Consider the following 15,774-nt stretch of genomic DNA (forward strand, 5'->3'; position numbering starts at 1 on the left):
AGAATCATGACTTAATCACCATCAATAGATGTAACTACATGTGCGTGACAGGTAAAAATTCAGACAGTTCCTACAGCATGTAGATAAAAGTTCTCTAATGTCATGTACACATGCCAGCTCACAGGTGTCATATAAAGTCATACAGGTAAATGTTTTACATTTAATATGATGTCATGTCACATGTTTGTACAAAGAACAATGAAACATGAAATATGATACTTAGTTTGGTTAAAGTCTTCTCAACAGTTGCTATGGACTGAGCTTAAGTTTTGCTTTTTATGTATTATCTCCTTTAATCCTCATAAAAACCCTATATGGTAAGTACTAGATTTAGATTTAGAGGAATTCAGTAACTTTTTCTAGATGCATTTTAGACAGTAAATGGCAGAGTTTGGAACCAAGCCAAGGTTTTTAGGCCCTAGAGCCCACACTCTTCATGACTGTTTGGGTACCTGCAAAGAACAAAATAATCATTGTATATCCCACTTTTACTTTGGATACTTACAGTGACCCTTTCGGTTTACTGCTGTCAGCTTTTCTTAACAGTGCATTCTGGTGTTCTATGACCAAGGCTTTGCCGCTCATCAGATGCATATCTCTTGAATTAATGAGAAGGTATGAACATTAACAGTTAGTTATAGCTCATGTATATTGGTCATTGATATGTCTGTATTAACAGCAGGTAAATACAGATACAGTGAAATGATTCATCAAAACTCTCATCACCCGACTAGATTTTTCAAAGGAATAAATCCCTCCAGTGAGACTAGTGATATACTTGGATGCGATAACATGGGCATCTACAAAGCTGTTTTAATCCCTGGAAGGTAATTTTTCCTAACTTGCAGTCTAGGTGCTTAAAAGAGTTATCTACTCATGGAATATAATATCATGGTCCTTTCATCTTGTCTGTATTATCCACGCAGAAAAATCTAGTCAGTAGCAAAGAAAAGCCAGCTGTGTGAAGCCACTGTCCCTGTTCCCTTGGTATAAATAATAGATGGTTCTCTTTCAGGTTTCTTGGTTAGCTTTACACTCCTGGAAAATGTCCACAGGAGATGACTTTGCTTGAAAGCTTATTGGCTTGAATTTTAATTGGTCTGAAGAACTTTACATTGTCTATTAGACTTAACTGTCCTTCAACATAGCCATATAATAAAGGAAACTGTAATGAGGCCAGAAAAAAACTATTATAGCCAATAATAAATACTGCAGAGTGCTTTATTGGATAACTTTAGATGCTTGTAAACAGGGGATGAAGTAGAAGAAAGCAAAAGGGAAAAGACTTCAGAAGGAAAAGGCCTAAACATAGGCAAGTTAAAGAACAGGATAAAAACACAAAATAATGGAGAGATGTGTATTGGTCCAAAATACAAGAAAAGTCTAGAAAGCAAAAACAAGAATGCTGAAAAAAGTTCAGGAATCAGGAAGAATCAAAGACATTTAAAAAGAAAGAAAAATCAAATCTACCACATGCTTACATCTAGAATGATCTCTCTTGTCTTTTATGGGATTCATGCATTAGTTCATTTGTTCAATATTTCCATACTTATTACCAAGCCCTCATTGTGTCTTAGGCGGCAGGTTTGCAGCTAGCCGCAGTGATGGACAGGAGAGCATAGTCCGTGCCCTCAGGGAGCTTCCAGTCGAGTGGGGGAGATGTATAAATGAGTAACTGTCACAGAAATGACATAGGCCATGATTGCCGAGGCATTGCGTGCCTAGCTCTGCAAAAGAAGTCAATGTAACCCAGACAGGAAGGGAGGCAAAGGTCCCCAGCCAAGTGCTCCAGAGCCCTGCACCTGAAGAAGGAGTTAGCCAGGTGAAGGGGACAGAAGGAAGAGGGAGTGACCACATGAATCTGGAGGTGACAACGCTTGGCACTTCCAAAGAACCGAAGTTGGGGACGGTCGCAGCAGAGAGCCGGATAGGTGTGACGAATGATGGGGCTCGGAAGCAGCAGCGGCCTGATCATCAACAGCCTTGAAGCCTTATTCAAGCTTCATCCTAACATCCGTGGGATGCAGGGAAGTCATATGGTCAGGCTGCCATGTTCAAAGATGACCTACATTGTGGAGGATGGCCTAGAAGAGAAAAGGATTGGTGGCAGGGAAACCAGTTTGGGGACTGGTGAGAAACCTTGTTTCATCAGTAGCAATGGAGTCAACATGGCAGACATTCATGGAGTGATTCATGATGACTTGTGTGAGAAGGTAGTAACTGACAGCACATTATTTCTCTTACACGCACATGATTTGCAATATGCAGAGGGCTTCCTGGCTTAGTATCATTTCACCTGTTGTTTGTTACACATGCTTACATCAGCAAATAGTAATTAATCACCTGCTGTATTCCAAGTACTGTCCCAGATAGTAGGAATATAGTGAAGCACAAGAAACATGATTCCAGTGCTTGTGGAAATTCATATTCTATTTCAGGAATACAGACTATAAGCCAGCAACATATTAATAAACCAGCTAATTTCAGAGCGCGATGCATGCTAGAAAAGTACTAAAATGGAGCAGGGTGATTAGGAGAAGGGTGATGTAAGCAGGTTGTATAGGGAGGTGAGGTAATGCCTGACCAGGGAGCTAAGACCTGCTGGAGAGAAGGACATTACCATGCCCATACCTGGGAGAAGGGCCTTGGCTGAGACAAAAGTGCTGAAGACACAGCGTGTGGATTGAGGAATGGCCCATGGGGCTAAAGTGGCTGGAAAAGGGAAAGCACAAATGAGGAGAAGGTGGTGGGCCAGGGCCTTGCAGGCCCAAGTAAGGACCTCGGACTCTGCTAAGAGCAGTGCAAAGTCTAAAGGAAAGGTTTCAATTCAAGCAAGGCATGGTGGTGGGGAGGATGGGTAACAGGAACTCTGTTTAAGCCATGTTTTATCTGAGATGCTTAATGGATATACAGATCATTTGCTGAGTGGTGGTTCGATACAGAAATCAGGGAAAGAGCAAAACATAGTAAATCTGGGAGCCCTCCATATACAGGTAACAAAAGCATTAGGCCTGGGAGTGAGTGTAGTTAGAGAAGAACAAGTCCGAGGCTGGAGCCCTGGAACACAGAAGCATTTCTAGGGGGAGCCAGCCAAGGAGGCTGGGCAGGAGTCAGGCGAGGCATCTGAGAAGCCAGGACATGTGGTGCCAATGAAGCCATGGCAAGAAGTCGCTTCACACAGGAAGTGGGCAACCAGGTCAAGTAATGCTGAGAAGTCACGTAAGGCGAGAGGAGAGAGCCGAGGGTGGAACTGGAAAGGTGGAATCACTGGTGACCTTGATAAAAGCAGTTTCTCTGAAGTAACCCAAAACCTATTTAGAGCTGGCTAAGGAAAGAATGAGAAATGAGAAAACAGCAGCAAGTCCAGACACCCCTTTTGAGGGTCTCTCTGTGAAACAGGGGCAGAGAAAGGGCGTGGTACCTGGAAAAGTTGTAGAATCAAGTAGGGATTTTCAGACCGGTGATATTAAACGTACTGGGATGCCAGCAGTCCAGGAGAGAGATTGGTGTCATGGGGAGAGTGCGGACAAATGCAGGAACAAATTCCTCAAGTGAGGAAGAGAGGATCGGGGCCAGAGGGGCTGATAGGAGGGGGGAGGGCAAACCGGAAGCCCACACACACGGGGCAGAGCATCCCTGTGCCCTCCATAAAAAGGCTGGCTGTAGAAAAACAGCCCAAACTGAAGACAGTGTCTTGGGGGCTCTGACACAAGAAGGGTCTAGGTTCTGTATTTGTGGAAGCAAAGCCAGACCGTGGGAAGGAGAGAGCCCACCTGATAACCAGGTCATGGATTGGATTGGTCTCTCCCTCATTTCCAGGGGTCTCCCAAAAGCCTGGGGGTGAGGATTGGACTAAGAGTGCTTCATGGTTTCTTGGCTGTTCATGATTAGTAACAGGCCATGGAAGTGTAGCCCAGGGTCAGCTCCTTGGAGTGGACACTTCCTGCCCTGTCCTTGTTAGGACAATTATAAGAGAAGGAGCTCTGGACTTAAATGTGTCCTTTCTCCTTTTGATGGGGATCAGCAGCCAGCACAGGTAAGCTTGGTCAGGGTTATGTTCCGTCGCAAGCAAATGCTATCCTTCTTCCCAGGAGAATATTTTAAATATTGTTAGTGCTCATGAGTACCAAGCATTTCCTTCAGTGTCTCAGGTTAGTGATACATGACTAACACTGTGTCATCTCAAGACATCCCCCAGGTGAGGGGCAGTTTCAGAAAAAAAAGGAAGTGAACTGTGTCTGGTTTCATTATGAGGCTGGGACGTGTATCAGTCCTCACGCCCCGTGGGCAGAACACGGCGTCCAGCAGAAATCCTGAAATCTGTTTCATCGTTAAACATCCTCTTGTCTTAAATAGTTCTCAGTCGTATAAATAAATAAAAAGGATAAATATTTATTCCAAGATTCCTCTCCGAGTTGACTGAGCAGGATTCAATGCAGCATATGCACTGAGCCGGTTGCTAAAGGGTGTTGTTTGCTGAGCTGGTTTTCACCCTGACCGCTCTCTGCTTTCTAAGCCTCGTACAATTTCATGCGAAGAAAATCTCTTGAGCATACTTCTCTTTATTGCCACTGAGTGGATAAACAGAAAAAGAAGAAAAACACGGACTGTGCGAGAACTGACATTTAATAATGGAAATAAGTGTCAAGTCCTACAGTTGTATACCAAAAAGAGAAGCAGCTTCACAAATAGAAAATAAGGGAAATGAAAGGCAATCACAATATATGAAAAGTCCTTGTCGGGTTTAATTTCTACATCGACTCCATCCCAGTCAGAGAGGTGATGGAGCCGCCCTAAACGCTAATGTAATTGTGATCTGCATCAGAGGACTAAGAAGATGATAGTTCTGTCTGCTCCTGCTGCAAAAATCATGCTTTAGTTGATGTATAAATTGGCAAATGTATTGTGGCCTATTGTGTGGTATTACATGTAAATGGTTATTTTTTAAACAAGAGCTTAATTGTTCTAAGGACAATGGCCCAAGACAGTGATAGTGAGAGAACTTAAAACTGGGTCCCAAGTGACATTTGAAGGAACTGGAAACAGGTACCCAGACAAAAGACTTGGGGCGAAAAGAGTTGCTCCCCAATGTCTGTGGGTGTTGTCCTCACACTGGTTGCCCTGGGGGTGGGCGGCAGACTGCCTGGAGGCAAGCTTGCCTCCGAGAGAACTCCGACATTCGCCTCACTTGGAGCTTGTCACTCCAGACTGGGCCTGGGTGCGGAGGAGGTAGTTCTCCACTTCTCACTGCAGGTGTTTGATCAGGGTCACCCCCCTAGTGGCCAGGCCTTCGGTGGTGGGCTGTCCTAGCCCACCTGAAAACGCCCCTCCCCTGATGTGATGTTTATTGGTATTTACTTCAAGAAGAGTGTAAAGTTTGCTTTTCTCTAACCATCTCCTTGATTGAAATAATGAGTTGATTAAGGCCAATTAAGAAGGGGTGGCCACTTTTCCAGAGCTGCTGTCGGTACCTAAAGACAATTTTATGGAATGAATAGCTTTGATGTAGTGTTTCCGAAACTTCAGCTTCAAAATTTAAAAAGATCTTTTTCTGGAAAGCCCTTATCTCAAGGAAGAGAAGGGAAATGGACCGACTGCAGACCAGGCCGTGAGCCCTTGCCCTGCTCTCTTCTCCCTCTTTGCCGTAGCAAGGAGCTTTGGAAAGAACAAGAAGCCCCGAGTGGATGTAAGTTCATGAACTCCACAAGAGAAAATGTTGGTGCAGGCTACAATTACAATGCAGGATAAGTCTTAATTACTTTGAAGCTTAGATCCCCAAAGTCGGGGATTTCAAATCTAAAAAATAAGGCCTTTTAAAGCAGATGCTGATGACTAGAACCAGGAAACTTGTCCCATCCTTCACTTCCCTTCTTGTGCATGGGTAACAGGAGGACTGCCACCCCCATCAGCAGACAGAAGGCCCAGAAAACAGGAAACAACATCAGATAGTTTCAGTGTACTTTGGGAAACTCCTGAAAGTGGGGGAAACATGCGTGGGTCTTTAAAAATGAATCATATTTATGTATTTAATGTACAGCTACTTCATTACTTCCCACATTGCAGCCTAACGTTCATTGGTATATTTTCTTATTCATCCTTCCTTGATGTGTCCAACTGCTACGGGTTTGGTTTCCTACTGGTACCATCAAGGTGTTAAACTAGCCACTGATAAATGTGTGACAAAGTATGTATGGAAAAAAGAAACCACAAGAGATGAAAGAATAAGGTGATTTTTTTTTTTTATTAAGATTTGCTTAGTGCGCCTACAGAGTCCCTGGTGTATTTGGCTGCAGAGCAGCTAGATGGGAAAAGATTTGACTAACCTCTTCCAGCACAGTCTCCCCAAAACAACAGCATTGTACGAACACCTTAACGTTCTGAAAGCCCCTTGAAGCCGCCTCCACTTCCTCACCCAGAGGGTCAGCGTCTGAAACACTGGGGTGCTTTGTCTACATGCCCATCTGTAATCTGCAGGCAGCACAGCCCTGACTGAGATGCCTTGAGGAGGCCTGGCCCTAATATTTGTGCGGCCCCCCAGGGCAAGGGCACAAATGAAGTCATGTGCCAATATTGAAATATTATAAATCAAGCTTAGGGACATAAATATGTTCTGTCCTTCTACCTTGACACAGTGACCTTTCAGAAGGTCAGGTTTGAATTTAGAATTCTCAGGCTCCTTGGTGTTCCGAGCTGCAGCATGGTGGGGTAGGGAGAGCCCGTGTACACCCTGCCCTCTTTCCTACCCCTTCTCCTTCCATGCCCCACTCTGTCCCCCACTGCGGGGACCTTGATGCCTGCACATGGTCCAGCCTCACCTCCAGGGGCCAGAGTTGGTGCCCCCTTCCCCGAGCAGCCCCCAGCGTCTGGGCGGGGGAGGTGCCCGTGCACCCTGGGCTCAGGAAAGCGTTCGGCTTGCTTTTGCCAGAAATCTTGTTTGTTGGGCCGCTCCTTCCAGCTTTGTTCCTGTACCTTCTGCATGCCCCACCTCTCCATGCACACTGGATTTCTAACTCAGGACCCGGTTTCAAAACTGCTCTTTTTCAGAGCCCATCATCAATCAGCCTTTCTTTTGCCTTCTCCAGAATAAGTGATTTTTTTAATACAGTTGCGGAGACTTCTAACAGTTTTTAGAAATACTATCACAGGACCCTCCCTATCTGAAGATCATAAATCAAAAAGCCTGTGGTGTGTGTGGTCCCCCTGCTTGGCCACTGTCTCAGTCATCGACCAGACCACCTAACTCGTCTATACCTTTTGGCCCCACCTACAAAACTGAATGCCTGTCCCTAACTATTTCAAATGGATGTTCCCAGAACAAATTTCCAAATACATATACAAAGAGCGATCAAAATACTCCTTTAAGCCCCCTTTCAGGAGAACCTCATTTAACTCTCCAAGAGCTTTTTTATGTTACCAAAAAGTATGATTCGGATTTCCCTAAGTTGACAGAAAAGCGCGAAATCTGTTTCTAACAGATGTTCCCCCTGATCCCCCAAATGTAAACATGTTTGCAAGACGCTAGTGAGACAACCTGTTTACGCAAGGAAGTACTTAGAAAAGCAAACACAGAAGCACCACCCAGAGCAGTCATTGTGATCAAAGTGCCGTCAATTATTAGGGTGTAAAGGGAACTGATGACTCAACTTAGCACCACCGCGGTCTCCAGATTTCAGTTTCGCAACAGAGCTTCTTTTCAGGAATATTCTTCATATACACACAAATCCGATTTTCTTTCTAAAATGTTTCTCGATTTTTGTCAAACCGGAAATGCCAGGATCCCTTCAAAAGACGACTCCGATACCCAGATGATGCTCAGGGAGCCTCGTGAGGAGGTGCTCTGTCTTGGAGAGTCAGGGTTTTTACTCCCAGGGCTCTTGGTGTCTGAGGAGGGAGAAGGTCTTCCATGCAGAGACTCATGGCTCTCTGCTCCTGCAGTCCCCACTTAGTCAGACCTAGCATTAAAACTCTCAGACTGCGTGGTGGTAGAAAATAACTTTCTGAATCAATCAAAGTATGATATTTTGATCATTTCACATGCCTGGGTATTCTGGGCAAATGCATGCTTAAATCAGTGACTCATGGATCAAGATGCAAAGTAGGTCTCTGAATACTGGCTGGCTGGAAATCTGTTTTTAAACCTGAAGTAAAAATATAGTCTAATAACAAGATTATGATTTGTGTCAAGTTTAGCAGTCTTTGTGAAAATAACCACTGCTGTCCCTCAAAGTAATGTACACTGGGAGTCCATCCTGAGAGGAAAAGGTGTAGGTCAGAAGTGTCTACATAAAAATCCATAAAAAGTCTGTGCTGATAGGAAGGGTCTTCTGTAAAGTTTCATTCAAAATGCCTGTAGGACGCGTTTTCCTGTTGAAACAAAACCTAAATTCTGTTCCTTTGAGAATGGTGAGGCCACACCTTTCCTGATGATGCCCACTTACATAGACTAAGGGGATAGGCTGAGAACCTGACTTGTCTTTCTGCCACCATGTCTGTGGGAAGTAGCTTGGTGTTTCACAATTTATTTTGGAGTCTCAACAACATATCTCTCCATGTAATGTATGGGCTGTCAGGGAGAGAAGGAATGCCACAAAGACTATGACCCAGAAGCAAGAACGTCACCACATGCCAACAGAGGGACTAGTAGCCCAAGCTCTTGGTATTTGCAGTGCAACTTAAGTGCTAGGTTTATATGCTAGGATCCATCTGTACTTTGGAATACTTAAAAATACTTAAGACTCTAATCCTCAAACAAACAAATGAAAGCTATTTGAACTGACAAATGAGTTCAGCAGCATTTCAGGATAAATGGTCAATATACAAAAATCAATTTTATTTCTATAGACTAGCAAAGAAACACTCAGAAAATGAAATTAAGAAAACAGCTCCATTTACAAGTGCATCGAAAATAATGGAATACTCAGGAATAAATTTAACAAAAGAAGTATAAGACTTATGCACTGAAAATTACAGACAGAACACTATGGAAAGACAGTGAGAAGACCTAACTAAACGGAAAGATATCCAATGTTCATAGATCAGACCACAAGCTGATGAACAGGCATATTCAGTGCAATCCCTATCAAAATTCCAGCTAAACTTTTGGCAGAAATTGACAGACTACTTTTAAAACTCATGGAAATGTAAAGGGCCCAGAAGAGCTAAAAAAAACTTTGAAAAAGAACAAAGTTGGGAGGACTCACACTTTGTGATTTCAGAACATACTACAAAGCTAAAGTAATCAAGACAGTATAGTCAGAGGAAAGACAACAGAATAGAATTGGAAGTCCATAAATAAACCTTTAATGTTTGTGGTCAAAAGTTTTTCAACAAGGGTGTTAGGACTATTTGATGGGGAAAAAACAGTCTTTCAACAAATGATCTGGGACACTAGATGTTCACATGCAAAAGACTGACACTGGAACTTACCTGCACTATGTTGTAGTACTCAGAATTGATCATAAAACTAAATGTAAGAGCTGAAACTATAGAAGGCTTAGAAGAGAACAGGAATAAATCTTTGGGACCTTGGATTAAACAATGGTTTCTTAGGTATGACACCAAAAGCACAAGAGACAAATGGAAAAATAGATCAATGGGATTTCATAAAATGAAAAACTGCTGTGCTTGGATGGAAACCATTGAGAAAGTGAAAATGTCACCCACAGAATGGGGGGAAATGTTCGCAAATCATACATCTGGTCAAGAATTGATGAGTAGAATACATAACATCATCAGCGAGTCAGTCGGGATTGGACCCAGGCTGTCTGACCTCAGGTTTATTCTCCTCCTACAGCAGAAAGAGGAGAAACCTTGTCCTGGAGTGAACAGTGACCACAGGACCTGCTGCTGAGAGTAGCGAGCAGATTGGCCCCGAGAGGCAAAGGTATGACACTCCGAAGGATATACATTTGGAGAGAAAGCAAAGGAATTAAATACAAAATGGAGATTGTTCTTTCATAGTCATGAAAAAAAATCAAGTGTAATTTTTTTTTTAATTATAAGAGTGTATAGAGAGCAACAAGGAAAAAGACAGGGGAAGAGGGGACAGCAAGATCCATGACAGCAAGTTAGAGAACAGAACCCAAGAACATCAGTGTGGCACAAGCACGTCATAGCCTGCTGAGGAAAGTGGGTGCTCCCAGAGGGGCCCGCTGACTTGATGAGCGGTGCCGCCATGCTGACAGTAAGTTGGACAGGAAGCCAGGTGGGAAAGTTCCTGGAACCAAAACAAGAAAAGTCATGTCTCATCGAGACACTACAGTGGCACCAAATGAAGTCACCAGGCATGCTCTAGGATAACCAGGATTCAGAAAAAAGGCCCATGGACAAAGTGGACTCTTCCTGGAGTTCATTTACAGCAGGGCATTTTAACCTGAGGTCTGTGAATTCGTAGGGTCCCTGGCTAGGCTTCAAAGGGCCCCTGAACCCCTCCCATTATGTAGGGATGTCTTGTGTATATGTATCTTTTTCTGGAAAGAGAGTCATCAGGTTGTTGAAGGACAGACACATGACGGGAGAGAGGTTTTTTAAAATCCGTTTAGATGTTTCTCTTTAAGTGCCAGGCTAATTTTCTGGCTTGGTGATAGAGTGTTAAATGGTCTGGCACTCCTAATTTTTGGAATAAAAACGAATTCTTAGCGAATGAGCTCACTGCCTGCAGGGCTGTCTGATTCTGTCCTGGCATCTGATAGAACTTGTTAGGGATTAGGTAAGACAGGATGTTGGTACATTTGAGGTCATTAAACCACGAAGGGAAGAGGGGAAAAAAGGCATCTTGCTAAATAAATATATTGTGGGGTTGAACAAAATGCCGAATAGCTAAGGGACGTTCTTTCTGTCCTATGCCAACACTTCTAAACCCTGCATTTAAAGAGTGGCTCAGACAGACCCGGCTCAATGCAGTACAGTGGTAACTGCCTCTTTCCAAGAAATTCCTTTTTACTTGTTCTTTTATGGTGGAGGTGCGGAAGGTCGAGATGGCTTGCATAACATTTTTATAAGCAGATACAAATAATACAGAACCTAGCGAAACAACGAAAGCTATCTTTTCACCTGGTGAATACCATTATTACAGTTCCTGTTTCAAGACTAGGAGAATAATGGACAATATGTCAGAGAACGTATGCGAATAAAAGGTTTTTTCAGACGAAATGTAATCCCAGAAGTTTATTTTTTGCCTGACTTCTCCTTCTATCTATTTCGTTTGTCATCCTTCAACCTTATTTTGAACTTACTCTTTGGGAAATAGTCCCTTTAGAATGAAGGGATGGCTGGCAGGTGATGAGGGTTGCACAGTAATGTGAATACACTGAATTCCATTTAAACATGGTTAAAATGGTCAATTTTATGTTTTGCCATTTTGCCACAAAAGAAAAGGTTTTATGGGATAACACACAGGGAAAGACCATTACCTTCTGAGGTGGGAATTCCAAGTATCTTAATATATTAAATGTCAAGCCCTTTCCTACCTGTGCTATGAGTATGAAAGTAATAGACAGAAGCCTGTGTGGGATGAAAATGCTCATCTACACCTGTGTGGTCCCCACTCGCTGGCTGGGGGGCCTGGGAGGTGTGTCTGAAGCAGACAATAAGCCCGCAGTAAGTGCTGCTGTCTTTCCCACTCTCTCTTCACATCTCGGTTTCCTTATCAGTAAAATGAGGAGATTGAATTCAGTGATCTCCAAGGTCCCTGTCAGCTCTGTTGACCTGCAGCTTATGGCAGGAATAAAGGTCTGCAGAACAGTATAAAATCCATATGGGCAAATGCACCCCCCGTATGTACACACAGCGGCTTCTGCCGCTTCTGACTTTCACGCCCCTCTGCTCCCCATTCCTAACTCTTCCTCAGCCTGCCAAGAATCATCCCTGAGCTGGGAGGTGGGAAAAAGGAGTGAAGTGGCCCCTTCAGATGTCCTGCTGGGTTGGGGACTGCAGCAAAACCGGAGCTGGCCCTCATGGTGCCACGTGGTCGTGGGCATAGTGGGCTTGGGGCACAGCCCCAGATTCTCCAAAGGGTATGTGGCCACAGCAAGGTTAAGCATGACTGATTTTTGTTTGTTTGTTTGGTATCATTAATCTACAATTACATGAAGAACATTATGTTTACTAGGGTCCCCCTTCACCAAGTCCCCCCACAAACCCCATTACAGTCACTGTCCATCAGTGTAGTAAGATGTTGTAGAATCACCACTTGTCTTCTCTGGGTTGCACAGCCCTCCCATGACCCTCCCCCCCCACCGCCACATTATAAATGCTAATCGAAAGGCCCCCTTTCTTCTTCCCCGCCCTTATCCCTTCCTTCCCACCCATCCTCCCCAGTCCCTTTCCCTTTGGTAACTGTTAGTCCATTCTTGGGTTCTGTAAGTCTGCTGCTGTTTTGTTCCTTCAGTTTTTCTTTGTTCTTATACTCCACATATGAGGGAAATCATTTGGTACTTGTCTTTCTCTGCCTGGCTTATTTCACTGAGCATAATACCCTCTAGCTCCATCCATGTTGTTGCAAATGGCAGGATTTGTTTTCTTCTTATGGCTGAATAACACTCCATTGTGTATATGTACCACATCTTCTTTATCCATTCGTCTACTGATGGACACTTAGGTTGCTTCCATTTCTTGGCTATTGTAAATAGAAGCACGATTGATTTTTAACAAGGCAGATGGTGGCAGGAACATGGAGACTATAAACCCAGAGGGAGAAACTCAGTTTGTCATATGAGGAAGAAGCTGCAGGAAGCAGTCTGTGTCAGGAGAGAAGAGGCCAGGGCTTGGAGGAGTGCGGGCAGCTGGAGGGAGGGTGAAGGCAGGTGTATGGCCAGAGTCTCCATGCAGGGCTTGAACTAGGAACAGGCGAGATCTGGCTATAGTAAATCAAAGTGTGTGTCCTCCTGGCGAATCACCCAACCTGGGGTGGTCTTGGGAGCCCTTGATGCCAGGTGGGACTGGACAGCAGAAAGACCGGTTTATTGTGAGAGAAGCAGTGGGCCAGGTGAGAGGCGATGGTAATGGCAGTAGAGATGGAGAGCAATGGTCAGATTTGGGATAAAGCTGAAGGTGGAACCAACAGCACTTACTAGTGGATTAGATGTTAGAAGTGAGGGATGAGAGGAAAATCTAAGATAACTCCTAGGTTTTTGGCTGAAACAACTGGGTCGACAGTGAGGTCTTTCCCTGAAACAGTGCATCACACCCCTCCTGCACACCGCGTGCCTCAACTGTCTGCAGGGTCCTTGGCCAGACTTGTTTGCAGCCCTCATTCCTGCTGCAGCAGTCAGCTCTGGGGAGACCCCACCCACATCTTGTGGGGACAGCCCACGGCACTTTGCCTTGTGTGAGACCCCCTGGGCACCCACACCGTGCAGCCTGGAAGTTGGGGCATCTGCCACTAGCACATGAGGCTGGAAGGTGTGTGCAGCGCTCCATAAAGGGTAAGACTTTTCACAGTCTTTTCTGGCTGATGGACAAAGCACAGTCAGAGGTGAAGTTCCCAGAAAGGGAAAATAAGGCAGAGAACCTAAGTGTTGAGCCTATGAGGAATCATGACACTATGGATGCCCAAACAGGTTCTCAAGAAACCCCACCTCACTGAGTTGACAGGCAGCCCCAACAGACAGGCCCATCTGCACTGCTGCAGACCAACTTAGTCACTGACTGCCTGATTTCATGGGTGGTCTTTGACTTAGGAATGGAAAACAGGGTACTCGAGCCCTAAATCAGCCTTGTGTCTTTGCTGCTTGGCATTGCCAGGGATGGCGACGCTCTTTGAAAACTCGGACCCAGAGTGAGTGAGGTTCCTAATACGGTGCTTTCACTGCCATGTCCCATAACTGAGGACAGGTATCCTATGCCTGAAATTCACCTTCAGAGAATGATCTGGGTCATTTTTTAATAAGATACCTGATATTTTTTCTAAGGAACTGTAATAGGGAAAAAAATTTAACTCTCATATACATCATGAAATACAACCTTTTTGTACTAGTGAGCTGATCAACTTTCTTAATACAAATAATGAACTTGCTAGAGAACCCACAGTTTTGTTGCTCTACTTTGGCATTTTACTGGTAGCACATGGAAAAGTGGTCATATTTCTTTCATGGAGAGCAATGTAGTGTCCCCAAACTGAGGTGGATGGCGGTGGTGCGTAGGAAAAGCAGGGGCCTTTAGAGGCAGGCGGACGTGGATTCAGACGGCATGTCATCCCCTGTCCAACAGTATAACCTTGGGCAAGGCACTTTGCCCCTCCGAGCCATGGTTCTCTCATCCAGCAAATGGTCTCCTGCCTGTAAAATTCCTAGCAGAGTTCTCAACACATAAAAGTTTTCAGCAAAGGGAATTTACGATGCTAATGATGATGCATAAATACAGACCTATATTCCATTTTCTTATGACTCTAAAGTCTACAGAAACCCCCAGATGATTTCAGGTTGTACTCAACACTTGTTTCTTTGTAGCTTTTTCTGTTTTGAATTACCAGTGGCAAATAGTTCTGAAGTGGCCCCATCCTCTTTATGACTGAAGGGAAAATTGGAACAATCTCTCCACTGTATTTTGCGAACTTAAAACACCTTGAATATCAAAGAGGTGAATTTTCTAGATGTGGTTCTCCAGCTAGAGTCACTAGGTCCCAGCACATGAAATGTGTAAGTGGAAACTTTCAGAGATGTTTTATCTTAATTAATTTTCTCCATCCTGTCTGAAATGGCTGCATCTCCCCCCACTTCTTTTGGTTGCAGCCCAAAAAAAAAGCGCATTTCCTCGTATCACCTTCCCATGCCAGTAGAACAAAGCACAAAAGCCACAAGATCTATGATTCAAAGGTGTCCTGCCTTATATGAGTGACTGTTTAAGTTGTTGAACATGTAGATTTTTAAAAAATTCATATCTGTAGTTTCCAAAAAATTAACCCCTTTCTTTCTAAAGCTCTTCTAGCCATAAAATGGTGTGCGACAACTGCATCTCGTGTTTCTGAATATGAATAAGGACTCGGGGACCACCCACAGTTAGCATGTTTATTGCTAAAGCTGTCACCAGATTTTTAGTAATATTTTCATACTGCACAAGACCAGCAGAACATTTGAGATTTGACCTTTTCTAACAGGTGATAGTCTCCACATGTAATTTGTATTTTTGGAACTAAGCTTTGAACTCTTGTTTTGTTTTCTGACCACTGTAATTTATTTTCCTACTCAATCCAGAGAGAAAAAGTGATGGAGGGGTGTGTGTGTGTGTGTGTGTGTGTGTGGAGTTATTTATTAGTCCTAAAAATCAGTAGTACAATTTGGCAGGGGGACCAGAGTGACATTTTAAAACTAGAAAGTCAGATTAGCTCAATGATGTCATACAGATACAACCTATTGGGTTGCTGAACAAATCGGGTTGTTTTGCTTGGTGAATATTTCTCCCCACTTGACAGTCCCAGTTGAGAGAATTAGCTTGAAAACACTACATCCCAGAATGTGATGTCCCTGTCCTTTTAAACTTAAGCAAACTTGGATTCCTGTTCAAATAAGAACATAGGCTAATTCTAAAGATTTTGTTTTATTTTCTTTGCATCACCCCACATCCCAGGAAGGCAGGAAGAAGTGATTAGGATAGGAGAGAATCAGTGACAGGAGGACATGGGATGCAGTACTGGAAATCAGAGAAACATTAAACCAAACCACTTTTATGTTTCTTAGATTATGATGTTATATTTGTGATATAAATAAAAATAACTCCACCTATAATTTCCTGGGGAAAAGCAAATATGTCTTTGCTCATCAAATCCCATTAAAGCCA

The 15,774-nt window shown here is 43.7% G+C and overlaps 1 protein-coding gene across 20 annotated transcripts in view; it reads left to right on the forward strand.

The window, feature by feature from the left end:
- The window catches only part of BACH2 (BTB domain and CNC homolog 2), a 307,650-nt gene that overhangs the window by 152,099 nt on the left and 139,777 nt on the right, over positions 1–15,774 (forward strand). The window contains exon 3 of one of the 20 annotated variants that reach the window (XM_073220961.1): positions 9,794–9,883. The exons of the other annotated variants lie outside the window; for them this stretch is intronic. The gene's annotated coding sequence lies outside the window, so the exon portion shown is untranslated. The remainder of the gene's footprint in view (positions 1–9,793; positions 9,884–15,774) is intronic. 20 annotated transcript variants of the gene reach the window in all.

Source organism: Manis javanica, chromosome 13 (genome assembly GCF_040802235.1).
Source record: "Manis javanica isolate MJ-LG chromosome 13, MJ_LKY, whole genome shotgun sequence".
In the NCBI taxonomy this organism is placed as follows: Eukaryota; Metazoa; Chordata; class Mammalia; order Pholidota; family Manidae; genus Manis; species Manis javanica.